This window comes from Salminus brasiliensis, chromosome 7 (assembly GCF_030463535.1).
Source record: "Salminus brasiliensis chromosome 7, fSalBra1.hap2, whole genome shotgun sequence".
In the NCBI taxonomy this organism is placed as follows: domain Eukaryota; kingdom Metazoa; phylum Chordata; class Actinopteri; order Characiformes; family Bryconidae; genus Salminus; species Salminus brasiliensis.
In genome coordinates, this window is record NC_132884.1 from 38,853,853 (window position 1) to 38,863,392 (window position 9,540).

Here is a 9,540-nt window from a genome sequence, read left to right on the forward strand (position 1 = left end):
TAGTGAAATTACATAAGTTTTGGAAAATAATTACACGCTTCCAGTCTTAAGTAAATGGTTCCAGTTTGCTTGTCTGCTGTATGAAGTACATTACATTAATTATCTTGAACCAAACACATATTTGCACATACTTTTCTATTAAAAAATATCCTGAAACTGTGCAGTTGAGACAGGAAGTGAGGAATAAAAGCTGCAGTCTGGACCTTTTTTTCACAATGTTGACATACACAGTCATAGGAGCATTGTGTAGTTCTGTAATTCCAGACTGTATCCATCTGTTTCTCTACATACTTCGTTATCAGCATCCTTTCACTCTGCTTTTCAATGGTCAGGACCCCACATCACCGCCACAGAGCAGCTTGCAGTCATCAGACACAGCAGTGCTGCTGAAGTTACAAGGAAACTGTGCATTTCATTTAGAAATCAAGGTCCTTAAATCTGGAGAAAGAGTGAAGAGGCTCAGATGTGTCTGCTTGTCGGCTGGTGTTGGTCCACTGTGTTTTATCAAGGCCTAGGAGAACTTCATGCATCCATCTGCTGATGAGCTTAGCACCTGCCCACAGCACTGGCCAGAACTACTACCAAATGTTTTGCTGATCATGATATTACGGTGCTTGAGTGGCCAGCTATAGGGTACTGTAAAAACACCGGACCCAGCAATGCAGATGAGCTGAAGGCCTCTATCAAAGCAACCTGGGCTTCACTAACATCTCAGCAGTTCCTCAAGCTGGTTGCCTCCTTGCCACACTGCACTGTAAAGGTGCCTTAACCAAGCCTAAAGTGTATAAATGGTGGTTGGTGTAGCGCAATAGTTAACATCACTACCTGCCAGTTAATTACCTCACCATGTGGGGGGCCAGGGTTCGATTCCGGTGATTATGCTGCCCTACACCATTAAGAGCCCTTGGGCAAGACTTCTAACACTACGCTGCTCAACCTCGAGTAACCTTGTAAGTCGCTCTGGGTAAGAGTGTCAGCTAAATGCCATAAATGTAAATGAACACACTTGCCAGGTCTAATCTAATTGAAGTCAGCATTACATATAAAAACTTTTGTTTCTGACAGTGAATGAAGTGGCTATTATCAAGTTGTAGTTGTGACCTCCACCACGGTCACGAAATCTGAGTCAAAAGCTTTCTGTTCAGTCAGAACACTCTAAATGACTGTTAGCATCTTGACAAATCATTCACAATAAAAAAAGATCAATGGAATTCCCCTAAGAAAACTGGATTGTACCTGCAACCGTGATGCACTATATGGACAAAAGTAATGGGACACCTGTTAGTCTCGTCTGAAATCAAAGGTATTAATAAAGAGTGTATCCTGCTTTTGTTGAAGTAACTGTCTCTACTGTCCAGAAAAGAAGGCTTTCTGCTAGATTCTGGAGAAGCACGGCGTGAGGATTTGAGGGCTTTGAATAAAAAAGGGCTTTCTGAGAGGTAACGGTTTCATTGCTGTGTAACGTGATGAACAAGGCTTTTGTTCTTGATGGATGCGCTGTGTTTTTTCCACAAGCTCAGCAGGGGTCAGCAAGCGCTTATTATTGATTTTCTTCAATCAGAGAAACGATAAAACGGTGATGGGTGATAGGACTGCTCATTTAATGCTCCTGCTAGATTCTGGAGGAGCATTGCTGTGAGTATTTGATTGCAGACAGCAGCAAGAGCACCAGTGAGGTCAAGATGTTGGATGATCACAACCTCCCCAACTCATCCCAAAAGTACTGGATGGAGCACCATCCATCATTCCAGAGAACACAGTTCTTCCACTGCTCCACAGCTCAATGCTGGGACTTTTAATACCCCTCTAGCCCACGCCTGGCATTAGGCGGCATGGTGCCAATAGGTTCATGATGTTTATCTGCTCCAGAGAGTCCTATTCTATTGGCAGATTGGCAGACTTCTCTACAGGGACTAGACATTTATTCTAGATGCTTCTTCAGAGTGTCGCTGTTGAACAGTGGAGTTAGGCAGATATCGGTTGCACATTTTACTGCAAAAATGGTTGTGAAATAAACAGATTGCAGACCCTCTTAGCATTCATCTCCAGACTCGTCCCCTCCAGCTCTTTGCCAGGCTTGTCATTCGCTGCCCAGCCTTTGATGGCTCCCTGCTTCTTTGTGCAGCTGGCAGAAATGTGAGCTTGGCACATTCCTGCTGATTCTACAGGAGGGTTTCTGGAAGGCCCAGCAGACAAGCCCGCTGGCATTCAGCTTAAACAAATTCCAGCTTCCTTTACAGTCACAGTCTATTCAGACTCCTAAACACATCATCATTTTCTTCTTTCTTTTCTCTCCCCTATGTGCTGAGCTGCCCCCTGCTGTCTGCTTGCTGCTGATACAAGTCCACACAACCCCTTGTGTTTTTTCCTTCCCCCTCTGTCTCCTTCATGCATTGAGATGCCCGTTTCCAACTGTTCCAACCTGGTTCCGCCTGACCTGGCTCTCCACTACCCTCCTGCCCGCTGTCCTGCTCTGGGGCCTTGCACGGATTCATCCTCAGGTCACTGCAGGACTATTGCTTGGCATGACACCACATTTACATTATAGGTGTCAACCTGAGGAGGATGGGCTCCTTATAAGGTTTCTTCCTCTCAACCCAAGGGAGTTTTTCCTTGCTACTGTTGCCACTGGCTTGCTCAAAAGAGGCTTGGATCTGAATCTATGTAAAGCTGCTGTGTGACAACATTTGTTGTAAAAATCCTATAGAAATAACATTTAATCGAATCGAATCGAATCGAATCTTACAGACGCTACAGTACTCAGGGTGAACGGATTTGATCTTGTTTTTGTTTCAGGTGTACAATCTAGAGCCTCCTCTGCTGACACTCATTCTGACCATGAAACTTGAGAGTGGTGTGTGGGGTGGGGTGTGGGTTCCAGGCAGCCTGCTGTAACTTCAGCATCTCTGTCTAATTCAGGTGACTCATTAGTTACAGTCTCGCTTTGTCAAAGCATGAAACGGTCAAGAACTGCAGTGAAGTACCTGTTACTCATTGCCTGACACTGCAGTTTACCATTATGGAAACACCAATAGCCCAGTGCTAAGAAATCCACCCTGCTGTGCTCAAAACCTCAGACTGTGTTCAGTACTCTTCACATAGCAACCTGTTCCCTGGCTGTTACAAATAGATATAATATTAATTGTCCTTATTAATTATTATTAAGTGTGTTATTAAATGAGTTGGTTGGTTGGTGTGGCTAGCACCACTACCAGCCAGTGAGCCACCACACCATGTGTGAGACCAGGGTTTGATTACCAGTCTGGCTGACTGTGCTGTGCTATACCAGTAAAAGTATATTGGCAAGACACTGCCACTGACACTACACCCACCCCTGGCCCACCTCTACAATATGAGTAACCTTGTAAGTCGCTCTGGATAGGGGCGTCAGCTAAATGCCTTAAATGTAAATGTGAATGTAAATGAGGAGTGCAGGCCTCCCAATTGTGCTTCAGTTTGAGCATTTCAAATGTTTGATTTTTTTTGACCCCACTGGTAATCTAGTCATGTATATTGGTCAGCAACTCCATCTGAACGAGCTCGTCAATAGCCAATTATAATTAAGCACAAACACCTACCACTTAGCCTACGAAGATGAAGTTGGCTTCATGTTCCACCTTAACTTAAATGATGCAGCAGCTACAATCTGCCGCTAGTACCTGTCCAATACCGCAGCAGCTTTTAAGGTGGAATGGAAATTCTTATATGAGGCCTCAACATCTGCCTCATACATAAGGTAGCCTCTAAAATGTGCTGTGCCCCTCACCTCTCTCTCAACTCCCTCTGCAGCCTTCCCATCCCACCCATGACCTCACTCAAAAGTCACTCACCTTTCTTTCATCATGGGTCAGTGAAAATGGTGGCACAAATGGTGACAGCCGGAGGCTGTAATTGGTGTCCCCTTTGGCACGTGTTCGGTTCGGTTCAGCCACAGTTTGAAGTCCTGTAGTGTATGGCCACTCAAATCGACACAAAGGGCACTAGGGGCATTTATCCTGTCTCCCATTCCCGCCCTGATTTCACAGAGTTAGCAAGTTAGCGTGCTAACAAACTAGTCTAACACACCTGCTGTCTTGTTATTGTCCTTCTGTTGTCTGTTAATTTAGGAAGTTTAGGAGTATGATGAATCCCTTATGCGCAAGCACCTGAGCTATCATCTGGAACACTTCTTCAACTAACGCTAGTGTGTCCGCTATAGACCTAGAAACAGTCTTGGCCTATTTTCTGTACTGGAAATATAAACCCAGGATTTTACAGCACTAAGCTGATGATAATGTTTAGCCAACCAGCAGATTCCTACGTCATTAAGCCCTCCCACCGAACGGTTATGTGGCCCCAAGTACAGTTAATTACCCATGCCAACCCATTTCCATGTGGAAAAGCCAGTGGAATGGTTACCCTCCACATTCAGAGCCGTTCAAATGTGCACCCAAGGCTTCAGGCTAGTTTAGCTGTCCAGAGTGAAAGGGTAGAAAGGGTAGGCAGGGTAGGCAGTCTTACTTTTTGTGTGTGTGTGTTATTGTAATCACTTCTGTGCAGTGTAATGTATTGTATTGAGTATTGAATCCCCAGTGTGTAGCTGCGTAGCGTGACCCAATACGTTACTGTGCCACAAAATCTGATCTGAACCTGCAACCGAGCTTATTTGCATAGTTTTTTCAAGAACAAGAGAGCAAAATGAGCAGAGTGTGTAGCAGTGGTTGTCGTGTCAGGCTCATGTAGATCAGTAATCGCATTAATCGCATTAAATGAAAACAATGGCTTAGCGTTTAGCATGAAGTCATTCTGCACTTCCTGTGTACTTAACACCCTTCCACATTCCAGAGTACAGCATCCAGACACGTTTCACCTACTGCTTAGACTCTACTAAACACAAGTCAGTACAGTGACCACTCTGCTATCTGCCCAAGTACTCTTGGAAGAGGAGGGTCTTCAGTCTGGGTTTGAAGACAGCGAGCGTTGGATGCCGTTCGGACACCCAGGGGAAGCTCGTTCCACCACTTTGGTGCAGGACAGAAAAAAAAACAGACCAGCCAGAAGAGAGCTGCAGTAGTCAAGTCTCGAAGTGACAGGAGACTGAACGAGCACCTGGGCGACTCTCTAGAGAGGAAGGGTCGAATTCTCCAGATGTTGTACAGGAGAAATCTGCATGACTAGTTATGTTTGCAATATGGCTTGAGAACGATAACTGATATGAAACATAGGACAGTACAAGTCTTATGCCACAGGGGACCAGAGGAGGATTGGGTCCCCTTTTGAGTCCTGGTTCCTCTCAAGGTTTCTTCCTCCTGATCTCAGGGACTTTTCTTCTTGCAGTTGTTACCACTGGTTTATTCACTTGGGACTCGGACACGGATCTCTGTAAAGCTGCTTGTGACAATGTCTATTGGTAAAAGCTCTACATGACAAACTTGAAGAAGTAGAGGAAAAAGGAGGTCTATTAGAATAAAGAGGAATAATATTAATACAAGACATAGTTATTTTATGTATGTCAGCAGCTTCCAAAGCAAGTCCTGGGGACCTACCCACCATGCAGATGTTCGTTTCTATCATCTAGCAGACCTGATTCAACACGTTAACTAAATTACAAGCTGTTCATGGTTCAGGTCACAAAAATGTGTCCCGAGACATGTCCTAGTATTTGTGGACAGCCCTTCTATTGAATGCATTCCACTATTTTAAGTTGCACCCATTGCCGACTCAGATGTGCAAATGCACACACACAGCGTGTCTAGTGCCTGTAGAGAAATACTGCCAATAGAATAGGACTCTCTGGAGCAGATCAACATAAACCTATTGGCATGATCCCAAATGCCACTCGTGGGCTAGAGGGGTATGAAGCCCCCCAGCATTGAGCTGTGGAGCAGTGGAAGAACTGTGTTCTCTGCAATCAAATCCTAACAGCAATGCTTCTCTTATTCCCTGGACAGTAGAGGCAGTTACTCCAACAAAAGCAGGATAGACTTTTTTAATCCCCTTGATTTCAAAAGAAACAATGAACAAGCAGGTGTCCCAATACTTTTGTCCATATTATGTACTTTATGCATGTTAAAGCTTCCCAAACAAAACGTCCTGGGGAACCAACCACTATGCAGATGTTAGTTTGTGCTTTCTGATTCAACTCATTACCTAATTAACGAGCTATTCATTGGCCAGTTAGTCAGATGAGTTAGATTAGCACAAGAATACCTTCCTAGGACTGAGATTAGGATCCACTATTCCAAGATATTCATTTCAGGTATTCCATGATGGCGTCTCTCTCCAGCATGTTGACATCATCTATATTGGTATACCATGATGCCAACACATCAAGATGGTGCATTCCAGTTTTAGCAATATAATATTTAGCAATATATTTGATATGTACTCAGTATTCCATCCCTTGTGTAATAATGATGTCCCTGTTTCCAAGCATATTCCAAAATAAAATGTTAAAAATATTATTTATTAATTACTAAAAACATAATTCATCGGACAAATCAAAGTGTTTTCCTAAGATCTGAGGACATATTTGAACATGTGGATGCTCTAAGCACAGTTTACCTGCATGACACCTGTGCTTTGCCTGTAGCTGTAGTCAAACCGTGTAAATCTCTTGTTTTGTTTTTTATTATTATCTCAGAGCAAACACTAGCTACTGACCTATACAGCCCCTGGCCCAGATTAAAACTATTAATGATAAAACCCCTCAAATTAAAGTCAGTGACCAATATAGCCCTTCAGATTAAAATCTGTTATGAGAGAGCATTTCAAATGAAACCTAATGGCGATACAGCCCATCAGATTAAAGTCAGTGATGATACAGCCCATCAGATTAAAGTCAGTGATGATACAGCCCCTCAGATTAAAACCAGTCATTGTGCAGCCCCTCAGATTAAAGTCAGTAACCAATACAGCCCCTCAGATTAAAGTCAGTGACAATACATCCCCTCAGAATAAAGTCAGTGATGATACAGCCCCTCAGATTAAAGTCAGTGACCAATACAGCCCCTCAGATTAAAGTCAGTGATGATACAGTCCCTCAGATTAAAGTCAGTGACCAATACAGTCCCTCAGATTAAAGTCAGTGACCAATACAGCCCCTCAGATTAAAGTCAGTTGTGATACAGCCCCTCAGATTAAAGTCAGTTGTGATACAACCCCTCAGATTAAAGTCAGTGATAATACAGCCCCTCAGATTAAAGTCAGTTATTATACAGCCCCTGAGATTAAAGTCAGTTGTGATACAACCCCTCAGATTAAGGTCAGTGATTATACAGCCCCTCAGATTAAAGTCAGTTATGATACAGCCCCTCAGATTAAAGTTAGTTATGATGCAGCCCCTCAGATTAAAGTCAGTTATGATACAGCCCCTCATATTAAAGTCAGTTATGATACAGACCCTCAGATTAAAGTCAGTTATGATACAGCTCCTCAGATTAAAGTCAGTTATGCTACAGCCCCTCAGATTAACGTCAGTGACCAATACAGCCCCTCCTATTAGTCAGTGATGATACAGTCCCTCAGATTAAAACCAGGCATTGTGCAGCCCCTCAGATTTAAGTCAGTGACCAATACAGCCCCTCAGATTAAAGTCAGTTATTATACAGCTCCTCAGATTAAAGTCAGTGATAATACAGCCCCTCAGATTAAAGTCAGTTATTATACAGCCCCTCAGATTAAAGTCAGTTGTGATACAACCCCTCAGATTAAGGTCAGTGATGATACAGTCCCTCAGATTAAAGTCAGTGATTATACAGCCCCTCAGATTAAAGTCAGTTGTAATACAACCCCTCAGATTAAGGTCAGTGATTATACAGCCCCTCAGATTAAGGTCAGTGATTATACAGCCCCTCAGATTAAAGTCAGCTGTGATACAGCCCCTCAGATTAAAGTCAGTTGTGATACAACCCCTCAGATTAAAGTCAGTGATAATACAGCCCCTCAGATTAAAGTCAGTTATTATACAGCCCCTCAGATTAAAGTCAGTTGTAATACAACCCCTCAGATTAAGGTCAGTGATTATACAGCCCCTCAGATTAAAGTCAGTGATAATACAGCCCCTCAGATTAAAGTCAGTTATGATACAGCCCCTCAGATTAAAGTTAGTTATGATGCAGCCCCTCAGATTAAAGTCAGTTGATACAGCTCCTCAGATTAAAGTCAGTTATGATACAGCCCCTCAGATTAACGTCAGTGACCAATACAGCCCCTCCTATTAGTCAGTGATGATACAGCCCCTCAGATTAAAACCAGTCATTGTGCAGCCCCTCAGATTTAAGTCAGTGACCAATACAGCCCCTCAGATTAAAGTCAGTTATGATACAGCCCCTCAGATTAAAGTCAGTTATGATACAGCCCCTCAGATTAAAGTTAGTTATGATGCAGCCCCTCAGATTAAAGTCAGTTATGATACAGCTCCTCAGATTAAAGTCAGTTATGATACAGCCCCTCAGATTAACATCAGTGACCAATACAGCCCCTCCTATTAGTCAGTGATGATACAGCCCCTCAGATTAAAACCAGTCATTGTGCAGCCCCTCAGATTTAAGTCAGTGACCAATACAGTCCCTCAGATTAAAGTCAGTGATGATACAGCCCCTCAGATTAAAGTCAGTGACCAATATAACCCCTCAGATTAAAGTCGGTGACCAATACAGCCCCTCAGATTAAAGTCGGTGACAATACAGCCCCTCAGATTAAAGTCAATTGTGATACAGCCCCTCAGATTAAAGTCGCAGGTTAAAAGGGCGGTGTTTGGAGAGTACGGGGCGGTGCTCTTTCTCACAGCACGTCAAAAAGACGCACAGCAGCTCACAGAAATGCCACAAGCAAATTATACAGAGCTCATGGAGAATAAGGACGAGCGATAGTCTTCGTTCAGTGGACAGACGTCTAGTGAGTGGTAAATCAAGATCTCATATATTTCCAGCAGGGCAGGTTCTGGGCTTGGCATGTGTTTGTCACATTGGATAGACATGGAGTTAACAGTAGCTGGAGTAAGCTGGAGCTATGTGTGGGCAGGTAAAGGTACAGTGTTGTGAAGATGCAGCGTGTTGGACGCTTTGAGTGCTTTGTTCTATGGTTATTTGGGTAATGTTTCAGATGGTTTAAGGAATCTGGTTTTAACTGGTTTGTTAACTGGTTTGATTTTCCTTCTTAAACGGTGCTGCAGGTACATCCAGGTGTTTGATAGCCTTAAAAAATCTCCTCTTCAGCCCTTAAACTTTCTCCTATGATCTACAAACCTCCATTTCAGCTTGAATGATATGATTAAACCTTTTATTTTTGCTTCTCTTTCCTTTTGGTGGATCAGCCAATCAGTACATTCACATGGATTTAAGGTACTGGAAGCGAATGACTGCATCAACAGGCATCATTTTGCATCTCTTTGTAAAAACAGGCTGTTTCCATCTCTTCTCTAGACCTAGTCCTGGAGATCCAGCTATGCACATTTCTGTGCTTTCCCTCGTCTTAAGCACCTGATGCAACTCATGGACTACTGAACAAGCTGAGTCAGGTGTGGTTGAGCATCAGAGCAGGAGGGGAAATACAGACCTG